Source organism: Trematomus bernacchii, unplaced genomic scaffold (assembly GCF_902827165.1).
Source record: "Trematomus bernacchii unplaced genomic scaffold, fTreBer1.1, whole genome shotgun sequence".
Taxonomy (NCBI): Eukaryota; Metazoa; Chordata; class Actinopteri; order Perciformes; family Nototheniidae; genus Trematomus; species Trematomus bernacchii.
Genome location: NW_022987973.1, coordinates 6,000,319 through 6,023,009, shown reverse-complemented (window position 1 = coordinate 6,023,009; position 22,691 = coordinate 6,000,319). Strand labels below are relative to the sequence as shown.

Genomic DNA, 22,691 nt, shown 5'->3' with positions numbered 1-22,691 from the left:
CGCACAATGAGGCACATAATTGTTTGAGATTTAAAAACTCACTTTGCAGCGCAGGTACATTCAAGATAACATTATTAGTGCCACTATTAGAATATCCTTAGAGAAGGCAGGTTGTCTGTGAAACTGCAAACATATGCATTATTTTCAAATCTAACATACGCACAATTTTCAAATCTAACATACGCACAGAGAGAGTTTAATAATTTTCACCTTTTTATGATGCAACAATTTGGGAAGACTGTGTTTGAAAACAATTTCTGCTCAGTTGTTTCTGGTTGCTGTTGGTGGCATACAATGGAAAATAGAGAGGAAAGTGTTGGGTAGATGAAGTTCATTAAGACTAATGGAGTGCAAGTTATTGTAGATTGATGGCAGTCGAGATTAGATTTGATACTATAAGGGATATTTATGAAGCTTCCAATCATTCTTCATGTAACCAACACTTAAATGACCCTCTGTACAGAGCAGAAAACTCCCAGTCTTAGACCATGCGTAATAAGCTCAATACGGTCTCTCATAAATCACTCTAATTGAAAGGATTCCTCCCTGGCCCCTCATTACAAGACACCTCACAGACACCAAAAGGGTGAACAATCCCTGACGCTTCATTTGAACTCCAGTTGAACTGAAGACTGAAACTCCTCTGGCTGAATGAAACCAAAATGACACAAGAGAAAGATGAGTTAAGATATATCACATGTAGAATCATTTGATTTAAAGTAAATAGAATGCTGAATCCACTCTTCATGTAATTGTGCTTGAGATAGGAGAAAGCTTCTCAGTAGTTTGCAGGTTCATTTTTTCCCCTCATTTCCCAAGATAGTAAGACATTTGACCTCAGGTTGCAGCACTGAACGATTGTGCCCTATTTACAAAGTGTTCTGCTCTGCTTAAAAGCTAGTTATACATGTGGACTATTGTTTAAACGATAGGTTGTTTCAATGAAATCCCAATAATTTAACAATGACTGCCCAAATTAAATAATGACACCAACCAACAATCAACCAGTTAAAGGTGGGGTAGGTAAGTTTGAGAAACCGGCTCGAGATCGCTAGAATTTGAAAATACACAACCGGAGAAAATCTGCCACTTCCTTATAGAGCCCCTCCTCCAACACACACGAACGTGCCCATGACCAATGAGGGCACGAGATAAGTTTGTGCACAGATGGAAGGCTGACAGGCAGGTAGGCCATCCAGTTATTTTAGCCGGGCCGGGATGTTAAGAGCATTGCATGGAATATAACAAAAAGTGTATCTCGAGCCGGTTTCTCAAACTTACCTACCCCACCTTTAATACAGTTATATATTGGAGAACTGCTCCGGAAATGTTTTATAACTTTTTCTTAGAATATTAATTTGTCTCTTATGTCGTTTTCTGCAAAATAGTTAAATTACCTACATTTTTTTGGAACTACAGCTATATGCATTTCCTATAACATTTGAAAACGGTTACATTATTAAAGACAGGATGTATCCTACTCAACTGAAAGTCCATTTTCAGAGCATATGCACTGGAGGCTTTAAAGTGCACCTACCATGCTATTTTTAGGCAATAGCATAGGTCTCAGATATATACAAATATATAAAAAACATGTCTATGAAGTGTTTTGCTCAAAATACCAAACAGATCACCCATTCTAGCCATGCCTCATATCCCTCTATTTCACTTCCTGTTTCAAAAGTGCTGATTTTGGTTATAAAGCTTTAAAAAATAAAATAATAATAAAAAAGGAGGGGGCTGAGCTCATGCGGGACCCGGCAGCTACTGTCTAAACTAAATACTGCCGTGATGAAACGCCATATCATGGATTATCAAGGATTATTTCTGAAACAGTATGGAGCTCAAAGGCTTTCTCTCTTGCCGGTTATACCACAAGGTGAGTTCCTTTTTATTTCCAGCTTCTTCACACACATGCTCTCCAGTACATGTTAGCTCTGAGTGTTAGCGATGCTAATGTAAACACCGACCATATTACGTCCAAAACAGTCGGGAATTGTTTCTGATAGCACCTTTCTGATAGTGCCGTGGGTCCACATTTCCGATATTACGTCATATCGGACGCAAATCTGGATCAGCTCCGTTGTACCCCCGTTTTTAGAGATTTGGGTACGGAGGAAAAGAGAGAGGGTTTTATTTTCTGACGCTGCGTGAGTTCCCGGACACACCGGGGAAACATATTTATGTATAACAGACATCAAAAAGTGCATTTTGCATGATAGGTCCCCTTTAAGTTTCCACACCACATTTGCTGGAGTTGCATATTGGTCTGATTGGCTTTCCATTCGGTACAGTGAAGGTCAAACATCCAAATGCAGATAAAAGCATCTACATTTTTTAAATGTTACTTGTTTTTTCAGTTTTAAGTCATTGTAATCATCTAAATCTCTTTGAAATTAGGTAACTTTTGATGGGCATGTGTTTACATGTGATAAACTATGTAAATAATCACTAGTTGCAGCACTGTGTTATCCAGAGGCCCCGGCTGACCTTGATTATACAGGGTCTCCAGCTAGACCATCAGGTGGCAGGGGTTTTTGATCACATAATGGTGGCCTTCCCTGGAGCCTTAGGAAGAGGTGAGTGACCTCGGCATTAAGTCACTACATTAAATCTCTCTCACGCCAGTCCCATTAAAGAGCATTTTATCACCATTAAGCAGTTCATAGTGTTTCTCCTTGCTCCTTTGAGTAGAAAAGAGTGGGTATCAGCTTGGCTGCTCCTAATTTGATTGAATTCTCTTGAATCGCTTGACATGCGACAAGGTGAAAGCAAGTGCGTGTCCACATTTTTGGTCAATACCATTGATACTTTTTTACTTACCATTCCCTTTCCTTTTATCAGTACATATTAAGCCCCTCAAGAAACTCACATAAAAGCATGTAAAGAAGCTGTAAAGGGAGAATTAACTTCCTCTTTTTAACTGTTAGTACCCACATCACAACAAGCCAGTTCCAGCAATATTGTAAGAGACTCCTGCACAATGGAAACACATTAGATACACTTTTCAGATGCAACAAGCACATATAAAAAATATATATATTTTATTACATGACCTTGATCAAGATTTTACAAATGCAGGGACATTCAAATTGATAAGAAAGGGACAACATAATATGATTTCACTATACTGTAACTTCACTATAACTAAATTCTTAAGAGAAATAAATGACCACATTTTTTGTAATTTATTTTACGTTGGTGTGGCTATATTCACCACACATGAGATGTTCTAAACTGTGGTGTGCACTGAGTACCAGTATTTCTGTGACCCGTGTGTACTGCTGAAGCTGCTGTGTTTAGAGTGAGACACCTGTGAGGCCGTCCTCATCCTGGGAATGCTCTGAGATTTATTACCTATTGATACACACCTTCGCTGAACACACCCCCAAAGACACCCACAGTACATTGTTGACTCATGAGTTGCACAGCCTGGAGCCCATGAATCATTTTCTTAAAAATAATGTTTCCCCCCCTTCTCCACTCTCCTTTTCTGTGATTTCACATCCTCTGTCAAATAGATAAAGTAGTCCACGTGCAACCAAATAAAGAAACGGTGTTTTTCCCCTGCCATCATGTGTTTCTCTCAGTGGGAGAGAAAGGGGATACAATGTTATTGGATGTCCTTTTGCTGCTTGTACTCTTGCCCTTCATACTGTAGTTTTGGTATTCAATTGGTAGCTAGGCACAAAGAAGACATGTTAAGTTTCACTCAGACATTGCTCTTCCAGAACACCCTAATTATGTATTTTTGTATACCAATTTCTATATTGACCATACATTTTTTTTTTCTTCATTATTTTATGTTTCTCATCACTCAATATTGTTTATCAGGAAATGGGCTACATTCAATGATCCAAGACGTTCTTTTTGCCATTATCAATTTTGAGATACGAGTCATGTTATGGAACATTTTCTGAAGCCATTTTAAATAGCAGTATAACAACCAGCAGTTGCGATGGCATCTCTACACATCCTTCACTGTGATTAAAGACTTCCTCCTCCTGGTATAGCATATCAGGTGTACGTGTGTTCACTGTGGAGACATTGCAGAGGTACAATGACAGACGTAATAAAAATAAACCTGCCTGTCGGGGATCGCTTCCATATTCATCAGCCCATCTGAGTGAGCCTTCTGGGCCGGTTCAGCCTGGGAAACTCCATTTGTCACCTGCTAAACGCTGCCAATGTGCATGGAGTTCCAACTGCCTGTGTCCTTTTAGAAATGGTAGGTGTAGGTTTTATTTATGGCATTGGGAAAATATAAAAGGAAAAGAGTGAAGACATAGAGAAGAGTAAGAGTTTCCGGTTGTGCTTAAACAGAAAGTACATTTTTTGACAAGTTGAATTGCAGAATATATATGAATAGCACTGCTTTTTGTATGTTTTGTCATCTTCTTTATGTCTTGGAATGTCAGGCAATTTGGAAAAATGAAAATTAATGGTGGCTTTAATTCCTTTTGTATGCAGAGATTTCCCCTTTTATCAATTTTTCCCCCTGTAAGTGAAAAAGGTATTCTTGGTACAATTTATCATAGTTATAGTCAGGGGAACATTACGTGTGATAAGTAGTTGTTGAGTTCTACTAGGGAGCATAAAGGTACATTCCTAAGTGCACATGAAATATTAAATGGACTTTGGCATGCATAAACATGTATCTATCCCCCACCTGAGCTTTATCTGAGCATTGTTGGTCTGTTCATCTTCTCAAACCCTTACCTTTCATGTCCTTTAACGTATTACACCAATGTGTAAAAAAAGGCACCACTATGTAACTTTAAGAATAGCTTCTCCTTGGGACAAGCAGACCCACACTGTCTGGCTCTAAATACAAGAGGACTAGAGTTTTCCCAAATGGAAAGAAAGGGAAACAAACACCTTGCAAAGCATTATAATTGTAAGAGCAAGAAATAAGAGGCACTCTGACATTTTTTTCACCAGGCATGCATTATTTATCTGGAGAGTTTATATCTGATTGCAGATACTGAGGCTGAGCAGAGCAGCCATTTTACATCGCGGTCCCTTCTCTGTGTTTTATGATAAATGTGTTCAAAGTGCTCTGCATTTTACCCAGAGTGCACATAAACTACAGGCTAGCTTAAGCCATAACTCTCTTGGACCCACTCTCACGATTGCAAGCACCACGCCATGGACTCCTTTTCACTCCCAAAACATCTTCATATTTAGACTCTGTTTTCCTCCTAATGACCTATGACCTCCTCATTTAATACTTCCTAGCTTTGTTGATAATGTTAACTTTCAATTTCTAAATGTTGATTTAGAAATGTTTCAGCATTTTTCTGGAAAATGTTGCCTGTATTACAGACTCTCTCTCTCTCTCTCGTTCATTAACTCACTCATTAAAATGATGCATTGCAATAAATAAGCAAGGCTTAAAATACTCCATCAATTATTGGTCACAGTGGACTTTGTGACCAAGGTTTAATACTGAGAAAGGCCAAGGGTCTGCTCTCACTATTGTCATTTAATGGTGAAGGGTCAGGGTTTACCTGACCTGCATCTGCAAAATGTTTACATCAAACTGGTGTCCAGAGGATCATTGACTATTCCATAATCCCACACTCAAGCAAATCACAACCAAACCTTGATTAATGTTTTTTTGTGTCTCTCTTTTAATGAGATAGTGAGAAATGATTGAGTTGATAAAAGTCCCTAATTAACTTCCCCCAGCTTCCAAATCCATGAAGAGACCAGTGCATGAATCATAATAAGCCACAATTAGTTCACCCTACCTATATCCATTGGCAGAAAATAAGAAATCTGCAAAAAGCGAACAACACAGAAGAAAAAACAGTAAACGTGAGTTTCCGTATCCTGTCCTCGATGGGAACATAACATCAATATGTGTTCTACCGGTCTTACAGGTTACCACTTGCTCTTGCTCTTTTTTGTAAAGTTTTTATTTTGTTAAAATATAATCATAAGTCGTATACAAAAGAAAATATCGATATAAAGTATCCAAGCCCACATTATAACAGTACAGGTTGAGTACAGTATGTATTAAGTATTAATGCTGTATAATGTTTGGCCAGTATGGAGAGAGAAACTAGAGCCTTCTGTCATACAGCTGGCTCTGTCTGGGCATGTTTGCTCAGCTGGAAGTAATGTTTGCCCACAGGATGACTGGGTGAGAGTGTTCCTCATCTACATGTTTGACAGGAGACTTTGAAGAGATTGTTTTGACAGAAATGTGTGGGAAATGTTAAGAGGATAAAAGAGAAATTTCTGGGCAAACATTGGGGCTTAAGAAGAAGGCACCTCCTTTCCCTTCTACGTCACTGTTTGGCCCTTAAGAGAATGTTTTAGTTTCCGACAAATGGTAATTGATATGCAAAGAGGATAGAGAGAAAAAAACAAAATGTTTAAGGAATTCATTGTTTCAACTGTTGCCCAGTTTTTCAATGACATTTTCTTTTCTTAATGCATGTGCAGCAAAGTAATTTTAAGGTGGTGATTGAAAGTTTGTTTTAAAATGAATCAGGAAAAACATTTCAGTTTAACTTGAAGACAGCTGTATACCTACATTTGAACTTTTCTGAATATGTTTCTCAGTAGGTTCAATGAAATTGCTCATGCCAACGCTTTTTTTCAATTGTGACTGAAGTGCATGGTCTGAGTGGCCACCATGACTTTCCATGAATGCAGTTACACTGTAATTTTCAAGGATTAGTGGCAGAGACAAATTCAGACAGGGATATCTGCAACGAGTATTGCTGTCAGACTACTGAGCAGCTTTTAAAAAATCTGTCGAAATGAACTTTAAATAAGCCGTTGCTCAATAGCTAAAAAAGACATACGGTCACTCTGAAAGCTCTTACCAGCTTCACACAGGATGTTCCTCCATGTTGCTCGAATGCGCTGAAGGACAGGCGGGTTAAGCTTGTGGATGGGCTAATGATAGATGTTGGTTGTACTGACGTCACATGGTCACACGCCTGGAATTCTGCCTGGGTCAGCTCTTACCGCCGTTTCCTGGTGGTTTGTGGAAGGCCACTCAACATCATGGGGGGATCCAGAGGCTGCTGGTCCTCCTGGCAGGGGTCCCAGTGTGCTCTGTTCTCTGCCTCGGTCCTTTAGTGAACCTCTGCGAGCAGCTCAACTGTGCCGGCCCCAGGCTACCCCTAGATACCCTTTTACAGGGAAAAAAGCCCATGGTATCATTTATAGTGAACAACTGCTCGGACATCTTCATCCCTCATAATCCACATCCCCCAACCTGGTTCGCCCTACGTATGACTGTCTGCCTCTCCTACTTTTCTTTTCCTGATGGTCTGACTTTCATATTGAGTCTTTATTTGCAAATTTCACAGTCTGAGATGAATAAACTTTGCCTGCCTTCCACACTCGTGGAAGTCACCCACTGGAAATCTAATGTGCTGCTTTTTGTTTCAAGGAGACATATTGAGGCAAGGATGTTGGGGAAGAAAAGTGATGCACCAATACGGGATTTAGGGAGAGTAAAGGCTGAGGTTGAAGGACTGGAATACTTGTTTTTACCTCCTCACTTTGTGGTCTATGGAGAGCTGGGCAGACTTGCCTGGACAAATATACCATTATGCTTTACCATCTGTCCCTTCAGAGATGTACAAGTCCCCCTGCATTTAAAGGGACACATTTTAATTGGTACTTGGATGATACATCACTTGGGACCCAAATAGATTTTGCATAATGACCAATACTTAAATCTCAAACACAGGTCCTTTTTGAATCGGCCAAATGTGACCTTTTCAAGGGCACGGATGACCCAGAGAGGTTGGTCCTCTAACCTAGCAGACCTTTAGAGTGTTTCTATATAGTGGTTTACTGGGAGGTCAGGAAATGTAACCTGCAGCCAATTGGTTCATTCTCAAGAGTTTAAGAAATATGATTGATTATTATGTTTTTAATGAACTGGTAAGAATTGTCCATATTGGTGACCTTCTCTGCATGTTTAACTAACACAGCGAGGCAGAAAAGCATATTGATGAACATCTGAGGCTCACACAGTATCTGAGGAAGAAAAATATAAATAAAGTATACAACCCCAAGAATAATCTCAGTCGTTCAGCTCTCCCTCCCAAACATCCTTGTTCTGCGTCTCCTCTGTCTATCCATGCCCTCTCTGTATGCCCTCTCTATATGCCCTCTCCTGGGGCCTGAGGGAGCCTTTTGATATGCCCCCTCTCTCTTGGCAAGGTTGTATTTCTTCATTAGGCCCTCTGGGGGCTGCCAAAGTCCCAAAGGATGTCAGAGTACATTAATTCTCATCAGGACATGGGTCCTCTCAGGTGTGAATGGCAGCCAGCAGCTGTCGACAGGGCTCTCTCAATCCTACCGCAACTCATATATCACCCACAACACACACACACACACACACACACACACACACACACACACACACACACACACATACACATACACATACACATACACATACACATACACATACACATATACACAGACATACACACATACAAATAACAGTAGAATAAAAAGCCAGACACAAATGCAAGTAGTCCGTTGAAAGAATCATCACATACACAGATGAAGATTTACACTGAAATCACTGGTATATGAACATATCTCAATTTAGGACCTGACCCATGATAATTAAAAAAGCAGCCATATATCTTAAAGTCTTTAGGGGGACAGAATACCATCTCTGCTTAATTTTCCATGTGAGTAAATGTGCTGGGTGCATTTGAAGAGCCTTTGTGATTGCCTCATAGCCTCTCCACTGAGTGCCCTAACCACCATGGGCATAGATCACATAATCTCCCTCTCTCTCCTCCTCTTTTTCCCTTTCTATCCGGCTCCTGTGTTTCTCTTTCATGGCATGACATAGCCTTGCATGTGTCTTACCAAGATATTTTCGCAAGTAATTACATAAAGTAATTCCTCCCTGTGCGGTTGTTATGGCTCCCAGCAGACGTGTATACAAATTACTCATATTTGCTCTGTGGTCAGAGCTGTGAGCTGTCCCACAAGGCTATGGGTTTACATTATGAAGGTCTGCCTATTAAAGCCATTTGTTAAGGTCTTCACTCCTGGGAAGAGGCAGCTCCGTAGGACACTAAATGAAAGAGGTTAGCCTTAGAAGTGAGCTGTTAATTACTTCAGTTTGTTATAGAAGGCTTCACATTGGATTCTGACTCGACAGCCAAACCTTAATCCTCATGTAAACCCAGACTGCGCCCCAAAGCAGTGGAAATTGCTCCTTGTGCTTATGGCAGTTTGTTCATGTTAAAAGATATGACGGGGTAAATCTAGGGGGCTTTAAGGCCTGTTAAGGATGATTCCTCTTTCCTATTATTATGTTGTCATCATGGTGCCATATTTTCCAATGTCTGTGGTTGTTCCATGAATTAGCTGTCTGTACTCTTCAGTACTGGACTCAGTGTTACTGTACGGCTGTGGGCTGTCACTCTTTCTCACTTTAAGCAGCTTCCTTTGGTCTTCAAGCACCCTTTATTCAATAATTGTCTCTAATTAGGGAATGGCTGGATTGGAATGAGGATTTATACAATTAATGCTGAAGGACATTTTTACACCAGAAGATCAAGCAGTTTATGTTAAACATGCCTCATTTTGTTTTTTTGACAGGACTTCTTGTGGGAAATCCACATTAAACTTGCGTTCTGATTGTACCACGTCCATCTTTTGCAGGGGGCTGATGGCTCTAACCCTTTTCTCCTTCTCAAACCCACATTTGCTGTTGCCCTTGAAACGTTGTGCCTTCCCCATTACTGACGGGGTCTTTGTTTTGCCAGTTGTCTGTAGAAGGGTAAAAGGAGAATCTAGATGTAGCCACCCCCTTAAAGAGGTAAGCATTAAGATACTCCCCTTAAATGTGGCTATTCACCTTACCCTGTTTAAAAATGTTCCTTGTCGCAATGTAATTATATTTATTGTTCCAAAAGGAATCTCATCAGAGAGGCATTGCTGTGTTAGTCTCTGTGCTCACCTGCTCCTAGATGTTGAACAGAGTGCTGGAGCGGGATAACAGAAGGATAAAGGCACAAAGACACAGTAGGAGTGAGGACACTAGCTTCATTCATCCAACAGCCCTGGTTGGGGCAGCTTGTAATTCCTCTGAAGCTCTTGTGTTGACGGTGGCTTGGCAAAGCTTACATTCCCTAGACAGAGACAGGGAAAAGATGGTTTAGGGAGGAGAGCGGGAACGCTGTCTTACTCAAGGTCACTATTCAAATCAAGCAAACCATACATGGAATCCAAGTGAGGGTGTACTGGCTCAGAGCACCCAATCACACTGGGGCCCAGCAAGCACACCCCATCACTCTCTCCACTGCACCCACCAGGGGAGCTAGGCTTTGGGTTACAAATGAGCAATTACTATGGTCTGAGTTACGCTCTTTTCACCCCGTTTCATTTAACTTTGTTTATCTTGTATCTCAGTTTGCTTTAAAAGTGGACTGCTATTCCCAGCCAAAAACAATCTGTAACTCAATACAATCTTAACACAAAGTATTAACACGGTTGTTTAGTGTTAAACCTTTGAATATAAATTGAATATCTCTCGGGAATTGCTGGTAGTTACAGTAGAACGTGCTATGTGTGTTGCTTTTATTCCTGCCTAAACTGTCTGGAACAGAAAAACACAGTCTCTTTCTTTACTTGATTTTTGAAATATTGTGTGTCAAGACTCAGTGCTGTGGGGCCACACCTTAGTCTTCATCCTTCCCAGCTGTCAGTGAACCTGCACTGGGCTGCCCAGTCACCTCATGCATTTCATCTATTCACTGGAGCTCGGTATTCTGCATTTAAACTCAGGAAAAGGAAAATCAAAGGGACCAAATTAGCCACCTACAAGCCCACACTTTAAATACTTCTGTAATTGTTTGAGCGTGTGGCACAATGATTATATTTCAAGTGGTTGAAATTCCAGTGTGCATACCATTCCTTTTTATTTTCAGTTCACAACACTGAATGGAAATATTGTATAAAGAAGATAAACATTTTTGATAATACAATGTTCTCTGTGGCAAATACCTTCAAATTCAGAACTAATACAGTGGCTATAACAGAAATGTAATTACATGCAGCCTCTGTGGTTACACAGCCCATCATCTTACTAGTAACAGTTGTGTTGTACAGTAAAGTGTTGTCTCGCCTACAGTTCATTGAATACTTATTGCCTCAGTGTAATTGTATTATTCGAACAGAGTGTAAGTGAGGAATTAAGTTTTGGGAAGTCTCTTAGTGCAGCAGCTGTATGATCCTCACCTCTTTCTTGTTTCTTTAGTGCAGTGTCAGTAATGCTTTGGACCGTGGCCCAGACACCCATGCGATGTGACAGGGTAGTCCCATTAAGGTTGCCTAATCAAGTCTCCTCTCCTCCTCCTCTCCTCCTCCCTTACTATCCCCCTTTTTTCTGCCTTCACAGAAAACCAGTGTTTTGGCAGAGAGCTCTGTGCTAAGGATTCAAGGCTGTGTTGGTGTTGGATGTTGGCCAATACCCTCTTCTATCTGCCCTCCTTTCCCATATGGATGGTTTGCTGCACAGCAGCTAAATCAGGGGCAGTCATTAGGTTTCCTAAAAGAGACTTCTCAATCATTCCATCACTTCATCATTAACTGTAGGCGGATTGTAGACTGGCAAGTAAAAGCAAGGAAATAAAATTGATCATATTTAATGCTCATACAATTTTCTTGTCGTCCTAACACCTGCAAAAGTTGTTGTTGGCGGCTTTAAACATTTTCAACATTTAATAAGATAAAGAGGAATATTGGCTTTAAGTTCAGATGTAAATTTGACCTGATTTGGTCTGGATCTTGAAAACTAAAGAGGTGTGAATGCAAAAAATTAACTAAATAAACCAATCCATCATTTTTGAGGTTAGACCTTCATCTGTAGTTTCAGATCTGCAGCTTGTGGTGGAGGCCCTGCTGCTGCATGGTTATCTCATAACGCATTGAAGCATGAACACCAGCCACTTTCAACTCTCTTAAAGAACTCATTAAGTAGGCCGCATATTTTCTCAGCTGCCAGGTGCCGGCCGGCAGCCATAGACTGGGATGAAGAGGCCAGTGTGTCCAAACCAGGCAGGGGTGGAAACTACAAGGTTACTTCAAGGAGTATATAGACCGGGCTAGAGATAGATAGGCCTACAGACTATAGAAGGTCGAGAGACTGTGCATCAAAGCATTTCACTTTGAACCTCAATGCTTGCAATTCTTGAGTGCATTTATGAACTTTATCGCACTAAGTAAATACACATTGTTTTGGAAATCATAAATGCTGGAACATCTCTCTAACAAAAGGTATTTTGTCTTCAATTTTTTTCAAAAGTAGTTGAGGTTTCTATGAGCTGCGTCTCCACAATAAAGTGGGTGGTGGGGGCGGATTGGTGGGTGATAGACGACCAGTGAATATTCAAAGAACCCTCTTTTTTGATGGACGACTTCAACATTCAGTTCATTTTCACCATGTTTCCAAATGAAGGGGGCACTTTGACCTTTGTCTGTCACATATTTGCCTCCTTACAACTTGTGAGCATTTTAATTGTCTCTACTTAAATAAAAAAAGTCTCAAAAGGTGAAAGCAATAGATGAAGAAATCTGTCATTACATATTGTAGCCAATAAGCTGGCAGGTGATGCGTTTTGCAAAGAAAAACAAAATTAGCATAAAGAAAACGTCTAATCCAAGTTCAATTAATTATTTTCACTGATGGTTTTCTCTCCGAGCCACCTGCAGGATGTGTTGACTGTATGTTAAAAGCATATGATCGTGATCTAAATGTAGCAGTTTGTAACTTTCCCAAAGACAAAATCCTTTGTGTCTAATATAGTTTATTTTTACTCAAACCACTGTCAAATATTTAAAAAAGGCTGATTTACTAATTTGTAACAATTTTGTGTCGTGAGAAATATAAGGTCGGCATTAAGGTTTATATAACATTAATATTTTGACCCTATTCATACTGATTAACTAATTCCAGAGTAAAAATGTAAAAGAAATAACCTAAACAATTGAATATCCAGTCTAATCAGAGGCGTAGGCGTGGTTCTTCACAATGCATTGTGCGGTGAGTAAGGGAACCCTTTCAGAGTGTTGAGATATAGCCGGAGTACCCTGCCTGACTCTGTGCCTCCCCACATTTTAACCAGGCATCCCAGGCGGAGTGCAATTGATTTTGGCAGTGGATGGAATAAAGATTGATTGAATCAGAATGGAAAGGACCTCACTGGAGGATCGACCATGCAGTAACCCTTGAGCTGTGGACGCCTTTGCCAAGAAAGTACTCACAGTTATTCTAGCGCACGGGCAATGCGATTAAAGCCCATAGCTTCCACACACAGAGCGCTGGAGGTGGAGAATGTGTCCTATGGAGAAATTACACGTGACCACTAGACTGTGGTTTTACTGTTAATTACAAGATTGTTTAATATCTAACTCACTGTGGTCTGATGAGGGAATGGAAACAGGCGCAGAGAGACGAGATGTATTTAAACACACGGTAATAACAGACACTGAGGAAATACTCAATATAAGTGGTTTGGTCTGCTCTTTCTGTTTGGGGTCTGTTTAGTGTAAACCTACTCCCATCAAATCGATATTTAACAGGTTTTGGCTCTTATTGCCGGTGTAGTGAAGCAGTGAGGCTGGCCTAAAGAGAGTGGCGTTACTTATACAATATACAGCCACCTTTTATTAAGGCTATGTGGTTTGTAGTATGTTTCATTCAAGCATTTTGCAAGCTGTAGCTCAGGGGAATATAAATGATAACAAGTTTGCCTGTAAAAGTCTTGACACTGTTACATTTCTACAATGATCTGATTACAGTATACCCTGCATATGAATTGTGTTGCTTTCACAAACTTTACATTGACATAAACATCATCACGGAGGTCCCTGTGATCTCTCTATTTGCCAAGCGGCTGATGTGTCATTATAAGTGTATTTACAGCATGCTTGCCTTTCTACCCGGGGACCTCGTCTAACACCTGTCAGAAAGCAACTTCACCAGAGACAATCAAAGAGTGGCGCGTGGCATGTTTGATGTGTACTCAAACATAATGTGCTGTGAAAACATCCCTATGCTCTGCCAACGCTAAGTCTCGCTCTGTCTCTCTGGCACAGTTTCCTCTCCACTCTTGTGCCTGCGAGGCTTGCGTTTATCTCCGTTTTATACTTCTTTATGCTCACACACAGAAGCGGTACTGTGAACAGACAAACAGGCCTAGAGCTACTAAACAGATCCATCTGTTGCATGCACACAACACGTTCTCTCTTTTTACGTTAGTAACTCATACAAGTGTAAACATGTTATTGTATAGACACTGTCATTTTTTTTTTATTTAAACAACATGTAAATCACTTTCCTAAGCTTCAGTTATAAGCAGTGATGTACAGCAGCAACAACACCCACTTTTCAAATGAGAAGACACATGGGTTTTGAGTTCATTTTGGTGAAGTCTGGGATCACTCCTGATGTACTTTTGGATCAGGGAATCCTCAGGTGAGAATGGAGCAGCCAGCAACTCGACCCTGAATTGTATAAGGCCAACATAAAGATAAACAAACCCTGAAGCCAAAAAGTAAGTGACTTGTGCCAGACCTGTCAGAAATGATATACTCGGACACGACTGACATCCAACCATACTTAAAATCTACTTGAGACTACATCATGTTTTTTTTGTTGCATTCCATTAAGACACTGCTGAAGTTATCAAATAGCAGATGAATTGTTCTCTATCCATATGATGAAATCAACTTTTCATAGATGGAACCAGGTACACCAAGTTGATCGCACTTTGTTGAGACATAAAGCATGACCTGCCTTGATGAGAGCATACAGCCTTTAATGATGTGTGTTACTCAATACATCCCAAAGAAAGCAAGATCATATACACACATTTCTATCAACACAATTTTGTATTTATTTTAATTCTAGTAATTTCCCAACCATTTCTTTGTCATAGACACATTGTAACATTTTCTAGATAACATACAAAAGGTTATATTTCATGTAGAGTGGTTACTCATACTTGCAATACAACTACAGCCATGTTTAAGATAACTTTTTGAAAAGAGGCTAGGTAGGTGATGGAATACAAGTGTTAACTGTTCAAGGTAAAGTACAACGTCTATCGTTCAGGATAATAATACTTTCCTTGGCAGCACTGGGAATAGATCAGCTTTCAGTTGCTGAGGTCCTTGACCGATTAAAGCTGAACTATTCCCAGTGCTCGCTTTCATGATGCCCCAACTCTCCACCTGTCCTTTGCTCTTTCTGTGACCGGAAATCATATTCTGCTCTGTTTTAAGGATACTAATATTCTTGTGTATGTCACACAGGCTTTATGCTCCATGCTGTGCCCTCTCAAGACCAGACTCTTTGCACCTCTGAACAGTAAAAAGCATCTGTTGATTCACCTATGTTCACAGTCTTCCTCCTACGCTTCAGTGACAAAACCTTTTTTTGTGCCAGGCTTTCAACATGTTGATGTAGGTTGCTCCCTTCTAGAGCCAGCTTCATGTGGTCATTAGATAAAAGACAGTTTGAGCCTTTTCCAAATATACCTATAAATTGCTCAGCACCGGATAATATTTCATATCAGAATATAAGTAAACATGAGTAATACATATTTAAAGCTATTTGGCAAAGATAGACAAAAGTGAGTCCAAACTTTTGGGAACATGATGGCATGATACACCAGCATAGAAAGAACATGTGTCTGTTTAATGCAATGGATGACTGTTCAAAGATAATATGTTTTCATGGTTCACTCTTGAAGATTTGCTCCTTTCAGTCATATTCTGTTCATTCCCAAAGGGTCACTTTGAGTTCAGTTTGGTCAGTTCTTCCATCACTTAAGCAGAAGATTGCATAACTTGGCCTTGGAGGGTGGAGCTTGACTCTTTGACCAGAGCACAACCTGAAATATTGTGTGTGTGTGTGTGTGTGTGCATATACATTTCAAATATAATATTTCCATTTCTCTAACTTTTTCAAAGTCTCTTTCATTCTCGTCTTTCCCTGTTTTATACTGACCCCGGTGCTAAGTTGGGGTTCTGTTTGCCCAGCTGCCTGTTCTATTTACCTGGGGTAAAGGGAAGTCCCACCAGACCTTTCGTAAAACACAGAATAAAATGTAATCTGAAAAGGAAAGAGAAAGCGGCGAGGGCAAATATATGGTCTGCCAGGGTAAGAGGAAACTGAATGCGCTGGACTGCTCCCACGACAGCACTGTTAAACCTTTGGGGCAAGGCCAATGAAAGCAGAATATTAGCAATCTGAGATGTGGTCCCACACACTCCATGTCTCTCTCTTCTCACAAACACCAGTGCTCTCTCCATTTCTCGCTCCCCTTCCATAAAATAGACCCTATACACTTGTTCTCAAATGTCTCTCTCTTCTTATTGTCAGAATTGAGCAGGAAAAATGCACTGACTCATGGAAAGGACTTCCTTGCCCTTGGGCTTGTGGTGTGGTCGAACATGGGGAAGTTCTCAGGTTCAGGCCCAGATGGCACCTGTGGCTGTGTGGGATCCCATTGCTCTCTTTTTCCCTTTCAGAGGAGGTTATGGCTGGAGATTCCCTTGCCAATGCCCAGTCAGCACCACAGAAATTCAACATCCATTTTTGGTTAGATCCCAGGCCTCAGACTCAAACGGATGGCAAAGCTAACCCATTGCGTGTTGTTACATCACACTCAATCCTTTTCACAATTACAGTAAATGACTTATTTTGAGAAGAAAGGAGACTGTACTGTAGTTGTGTTAATTAAGAGGTAAGAATAACTACATTCAAAATTCCTTAAAAAATAACTTCCCTTTTTAAGAACTGCCCCAAGACGCCAACAATGCCGAATGAGTGTTGATAAATAAACTTCAATTTAAATGGGATGCTCTCAGAATTTACACCCTAACTTCAGTATTGTCTTGGTTATGTATTTGATATTATTTCCTTGGAGTCTCTTTAATAATGTTCATGCATTTCTTTAAACCTTCTTTATGGTGAGGTATTAAAAGCACAGAGCTGTGTTCTAATCCAGCTGGGGTATTGCCCCAGACGCCAAGTGTCTTTATAGAGCAGTGACATTAGCTTGTTTATTGGTTGCAGGGGCGTAAAGATGCTATTGTTTTAATTGCTTGTACATGCTCCTGGGATCCATGGAGATTACAGAGACTGCAGATGCCAGCATATTGGAAATGGGATAACAAAACGAAGCTAAAGAAAGCCAAAATATACATTAGCTATATTTGATTTGCTTTGCACTCACTTGACAAAATTGCTTTCCGTGATTGTATATCCTTAATGCATTCAAGAAATCTATGGAGACAGGCAAGTGAAGTTTAATACTTAAGACACATCACACCCTACAGAAAAGCAGCATAACTGTGTCGTTTGTCTATTTTATACCAGTCATGTTACTTATGCGTCGGTCACATTTTCCTGATAATCCAACAAGCACGAACATTTCGATGAAAATATCGGAAGCAAAAGCGCAACTTTATCACTCCTACTATTAAAGCAATCCTTAATTAAAGTCGCGTCTGTGGTTTTGGTTGAACTGAAATAAATGTTTCCTTCCGGCATCAGGCTTGTCATACTATTACACGAAAACACTCATCCAAACCCAAGCACCCATGTAAAGGCTATACACATGTATTTTTGCACGTACACACATAAACACATGCGCACATTGTTCAATGGCATTTTGCACTTACCTTATCTCATTGCTTGTCTGCTGCCTTTGGCTCTCAACTACCTTTTTACATATGCACGTGCTGAACTTTTGACCAAGGCCCACTGGTGTGACATTAGCCGAGAGAGCGGTGGGGAGGGAGAGAGGGAGCCAGCGTCTATAACAAGTTGCTCAGAGCTTTGGGCCTTGTCTTGCAAGCCAGTGGGGTAATTTCACAATATAGCTAAGGGGTTGTTTAGTGCTTTAAATGTGACTCAGTCCCTGCTCCCTTTCTCATCAAACTTCTTCCCCTGTCCTGCATTTCCCTCTGCTCCCCCCAAGCCTTCTCAAGCAGCTGGCACTGGAGCTGCAAGCCATCTCCCAGCTCTTGAAGGATGTCTCCCTGCTCAGTTAATAAGGGTCCCACTTCACCTGTTCACCATGGGGATGGACATTTAATGAAGTGCCTAACAAGTGGTTCCACAGACTTGCGTTAACTGTCCTCCAGTTGCCTCCCCCCCCCCCATGCCTCCCTCTCGCATCTCCTACTGCCCTCCAATCTCAGAGGGTGAACCTCTGTGCGCAGCGCCAGCGTGAAAGAGGATTTCCCAGGCAAGGCATTGTTAGGCAGGAAGTGGTAAGGGAGGAGGAAAGGGACTTTCACTTGTGAAACTGGGAGACATGGCGGCGGTGCCACGGTGACAGCCGTGTGGTGCCGTGGTCGCTGGGGCGGAACACAGTGGGCAGAGGTCCTACACACCAGGCCCCCTCAGTCGCCTCCAGAGCAAATGAGCTGCCAGGCCAGACTAATGGAGTCCTAATTGGTGATTAGGAGGGAGGGAAAGGTTAGGGAGTGTCTACTGGCAGTCCGCTGTTAGCAGGATGAAGCAGCAGGCTGCTGTATTTACTAGTTCAGTGAAACAAAACAGCAATTACTGTTTTTATGCAGATGTGTCACTGTTTACTGCACTAGCTGCATCCCATAAACAGATGCTAGGAAGACAACTATAAACTGTAGTTAAATAAACACATCAATAAATAATACCATTATTTCTTACAACACAAATTGAGGAAGAGTTAAATGATATTAAATAGAGCATTCCTCCTTAACAGTTTTCATGTTGCTTGAGTGATGTGGCCTGAGTGTTGTCATGTATTTTAGTTATCTGGATCAAACGAGGTTGAAGCCAAACAAATAACTGTAGAAGGGTATTCATCAATCAGTGCTCATCACAAGGGACAGAGCTTTGGTGAGCATCATGTGATTGAATCTGAGAAAAAATGGGGCACTTAAACACTGATCTCTACCATCAACCTCTATATAAATATGAAGAAAGGGCCCTAAGGTGTGGATAGTGTTTCCCATTTACTTAATATGGTGCAATGAAGAGGAAAGGGGAAGTTACATCCTGACGGAATATCAACTACTGAAACAGGACCCTTTCCCCATTTTCTGAATGACACTATAAGGCTGAGAGTTGTAGGGGCTGCTTTTGTGAATGGACGAGATACTGATTTGGTAGATAGGGTGACGTCTGCAGGGATCCAGGGCCTTGTGGGCTAAAGAGGACGAGCTGTGATGACTGCCTGTCTGCTTCCTGCTACTAATCCACCACATTAGCTGTGTGTGTTACCCTATTTATAGCCAGGCCAGGATGTGAATAGACTGTCTAGTTTCACTTTTCATACAGATGGTAATTTTAGTCTTCTTTTGCTCCACATCTCGTCCCTCTCCTTCACTGAGAGTGCTGATGGGATGAAGGATAAAGCACTTCACATTGCCCCTTCATGGTGTGTTGTCTGGACAAAGTTAATGTGGTTGCAGTTATTGTGATTTCATTGAACAGATGCAAAAAATGCGAGCTGTAACGGCTTTAACGGACACACAGTGCTCCTATGTGCAATTCAATGCAAACTTTGTCAAACATTACATTTTTAACAGCTTAGAATATTGCTTTAATGAGGGCATTAAGTTCTGTGGTTATTTCTGAATTCTATGCTTTTTTAGGTGTTTTTATTTAAATGTTGTATTTATATTTTTCTAATAATCATATTTATTGTCAAAACTAAAACTAGTAAATCCGGGCCATATCACGTTAGACTGGTTTATCTATTTTTTTATATTTTATACGTTTGTCTCTCTGACACACACACACACACACACACACACACACACACACACACACACACACACACACACACACACACACACACACACACACACGTGCGCACGCACACGCAAGTAAACCTTTTTAGTAATATTACTGAAGTGAACTGTCTCTGTAACTGAAACTAGACTAAGTTGTGTAAGAATGCCACTGTTGCAGTCATCCTGGGAATGCCAAGTAGTGGGGTGGCTAATGTATGTGAACCTCTTAATTAACTGGCTAGATATTTAGTCTAGATATTATTTTATGCACCCCTTTTCAGTCTACACAGCATTTCTTTTTTCCACCTCTATCTTGGAAGAACCCCTCTTGGCACATCTGTGGCCGATTAATCAAAAACGTTTTTGAGGATCTTCAGGGGGGCTTCAATTTTGTAATCATTTAGGTGTGGGAAAATGTTATGGGTCACCACCCACAGCCTTGAGGTCCACCCAGAACACTCTTATTTTTGTGTTCCACTTAAATCTTAGGTGGAGAAGCAACGAGAGAGCCCTTTCACATAGATGGGCACACGGGTATAAGAGCACACAGACCGTGTGTGTGTGCACACAAACTAGAAAAGCCAGCAATCCCATTTGCTCATATTGACATGGGTCTCCCCGTTCAATCTTGTTACAAGGATTATTGTCTATTGAGATCCCATTTCATTAGCCTACAACACACACCTCAGGGTGCACAATAGGGCTGCTGCAGGGGCACCGGCTTTTAGCTTCTTTGCAGGTTGGGAGGGGGAATTTCGTAAGTGGTTTTACTGAAGATCACTGTACTTCAAAGTTTGTATCAGTTAATGCACAATGTACACTTAATATGTGGCTATAGGATGAGACATGTCCAAGTTCCAAGGAAGCACAACAGGAGTCTGCAGTTCATGCGCAGTGGGTGGAGTACTGTGGTCAGATATCTTCCTCACTGCTCTATAGAAAGGCCTGTTCTTGAATTGTATCCAAAATGCATATGAGAAAGCAACCCGACACCCTCCCCATGGCCCCACTCCAGATTACGTATTGATTCTTGATATGAAAAGCTCATTACATAAACAGAAACAGCAACACAAAAAAGCCAGTGAACCTTTGCATAAATCCTTTAATTGAATTTCCAGTGCCGGTGGTTGGAGGTTCTCTTTTTAATTGAATCCATTGCTGGTGTTGTGATTTGCATGCATGGGAGAGGGTCCTGTCCCAGATAAAGTGCCATTGATCCTTATTAAAGCTCACCTCTGGCCGCGCTGTGGACTAACAGGGAAAATTAAATGTGTTCATGGTGCATATACTTACTGGCCGCAGGCAGGACTGTGAGAACCGACACAGAGAAAAGGAGAATGAAAGCGGGAAGCAGAGAAATTGGAATTATCATAATATTAATTTTCTAAATGATCTCAGCTTTGGTCATTTTTATTAAGCCAATTTACATAAGGAATTATTTTGAGCTCTCCTCAGCAGCTTATGAAACACAACTGACCTCTTGTAGCAGATTGGCAACTGATCAGATAAACCAACAAAAGTGCCTCACAGATGTAACTACAACTCATGATTGAATTACACACTTCTTTTGTCTCACATTACTTCTCTATTATTTTTGTCATAATCTCTGCGGTGTATTATATTATTATTATTATAGATGTGAATAAGCACCTGTTGGTTTAGCAGTTTATTGAAAAAAGAAGGGAAGTGTGTTATCTATCTTGATTCGGCCAGTGATATCATGTGTGATCAATGGGCTGATTGAGCATTGATCAGCGTTTCCTCTTGTTTTGGCGGAGGGCATTAGTGACACTGAGCGTTACTATTGGATTTCTTAGAAGGAGGATACAACAGGAAGCAGGCGGCTTGCAACACCTTATCAATGCAACATAGACAGGTTGGCTGGAGAAGTATCATTCTTTTGTGCTGTGTCTGTTATGTTTCTCTAAGTGATCGTCGCTGCTTATTGTCTAATAATTGGTCCAATGTTTAATTCCTGCTCGTAACAGCCTCGTCTCTCCACCTCGGTATCTGCACGGACTGACTTTGAAGTGAACAGATTGAATAAGATCAATGTAAATACGCATCCTGTGGTGTTTTCATTTTAATCAAACAGTTTTGTTTGCAGTCATTGTTTTCTTAGCAAAAAAAGCCATCTGAGTTTCCTCAACAAATGGGTTGAATGGATTTGCAAAGCTTTTCATGTATGCTTTGAAACAGTAATGTACTTTGTTGGTTTCAAGAGGCCACAAAAGATAATTTAAATAACAATAGCTCCAATACACCATTATACTGTAAACATTGGATTAAACTCGTATTTTATCTCCACTGTGAATTGAGAATTTTTCCTTTGGGCCAAGTGCTAACCCCCATGCACAGTGATTGCCACTCAGGTAAAATGTTAATATTGTCTTTTCCTTCGGTTTTCTGCTTTTTTAATGTGTGTGTGTGTGTGTGTGTGCATGCGTGCGTTACAATATATTTTGAATAAGAGCTTATGTGATCAATAGAGCGATGGAGTCCATTCTGTGTGTCAAATTGTCCCTGGCAGTAATACCATTACTGTGTAACACCAACATACTTACATAATATCATTTGTATTTGACTCAAACATGTATGACAGACTGACTTTTAATGGTTTTAAATGTATCCACAGGGTGCCCACCTGCGAATGGCTCCATGGAGAGGCCTTTCGGTAGCGGAAGACTCAGGTAATGAAGTTCACTAAGTCACTAAGAGTGCCTAATAATTTATTTTATTTTTATATCAGAGGTGAACTTTCCATTGAAAACTCATTAATATGTAATATGACGTTACTCTTGACACTTGGTTAGTCCATGTTGTCATATTGGCATTTGACTTATGTTCTACTGGCTTCTTTAATTGTTTTAACAAGAACATGAAGATCA

General features: G+C 40.6%; 1 long non-coding RNA gene across 1 annotated transcript in view; it reads left to right on the top strand.

Moving 5' to 3' along the window:
- LOC117471775 overlaps positions 1-22,691 on the top strand; it is an 88,230-nt gene that overhangs the window by 40,098 nt on the left and 25,441 nt on the right. The window contains exon 2 of the long non-coding RNA XR_004554810.1: positions 22,439-22,493. This is a non-coding gene — a long non-coding RNA (uncharacterized LOC117471775). The remainder of the gene's footprint in view (positions 1-22,438; positions 22,494-22,691) is intronic.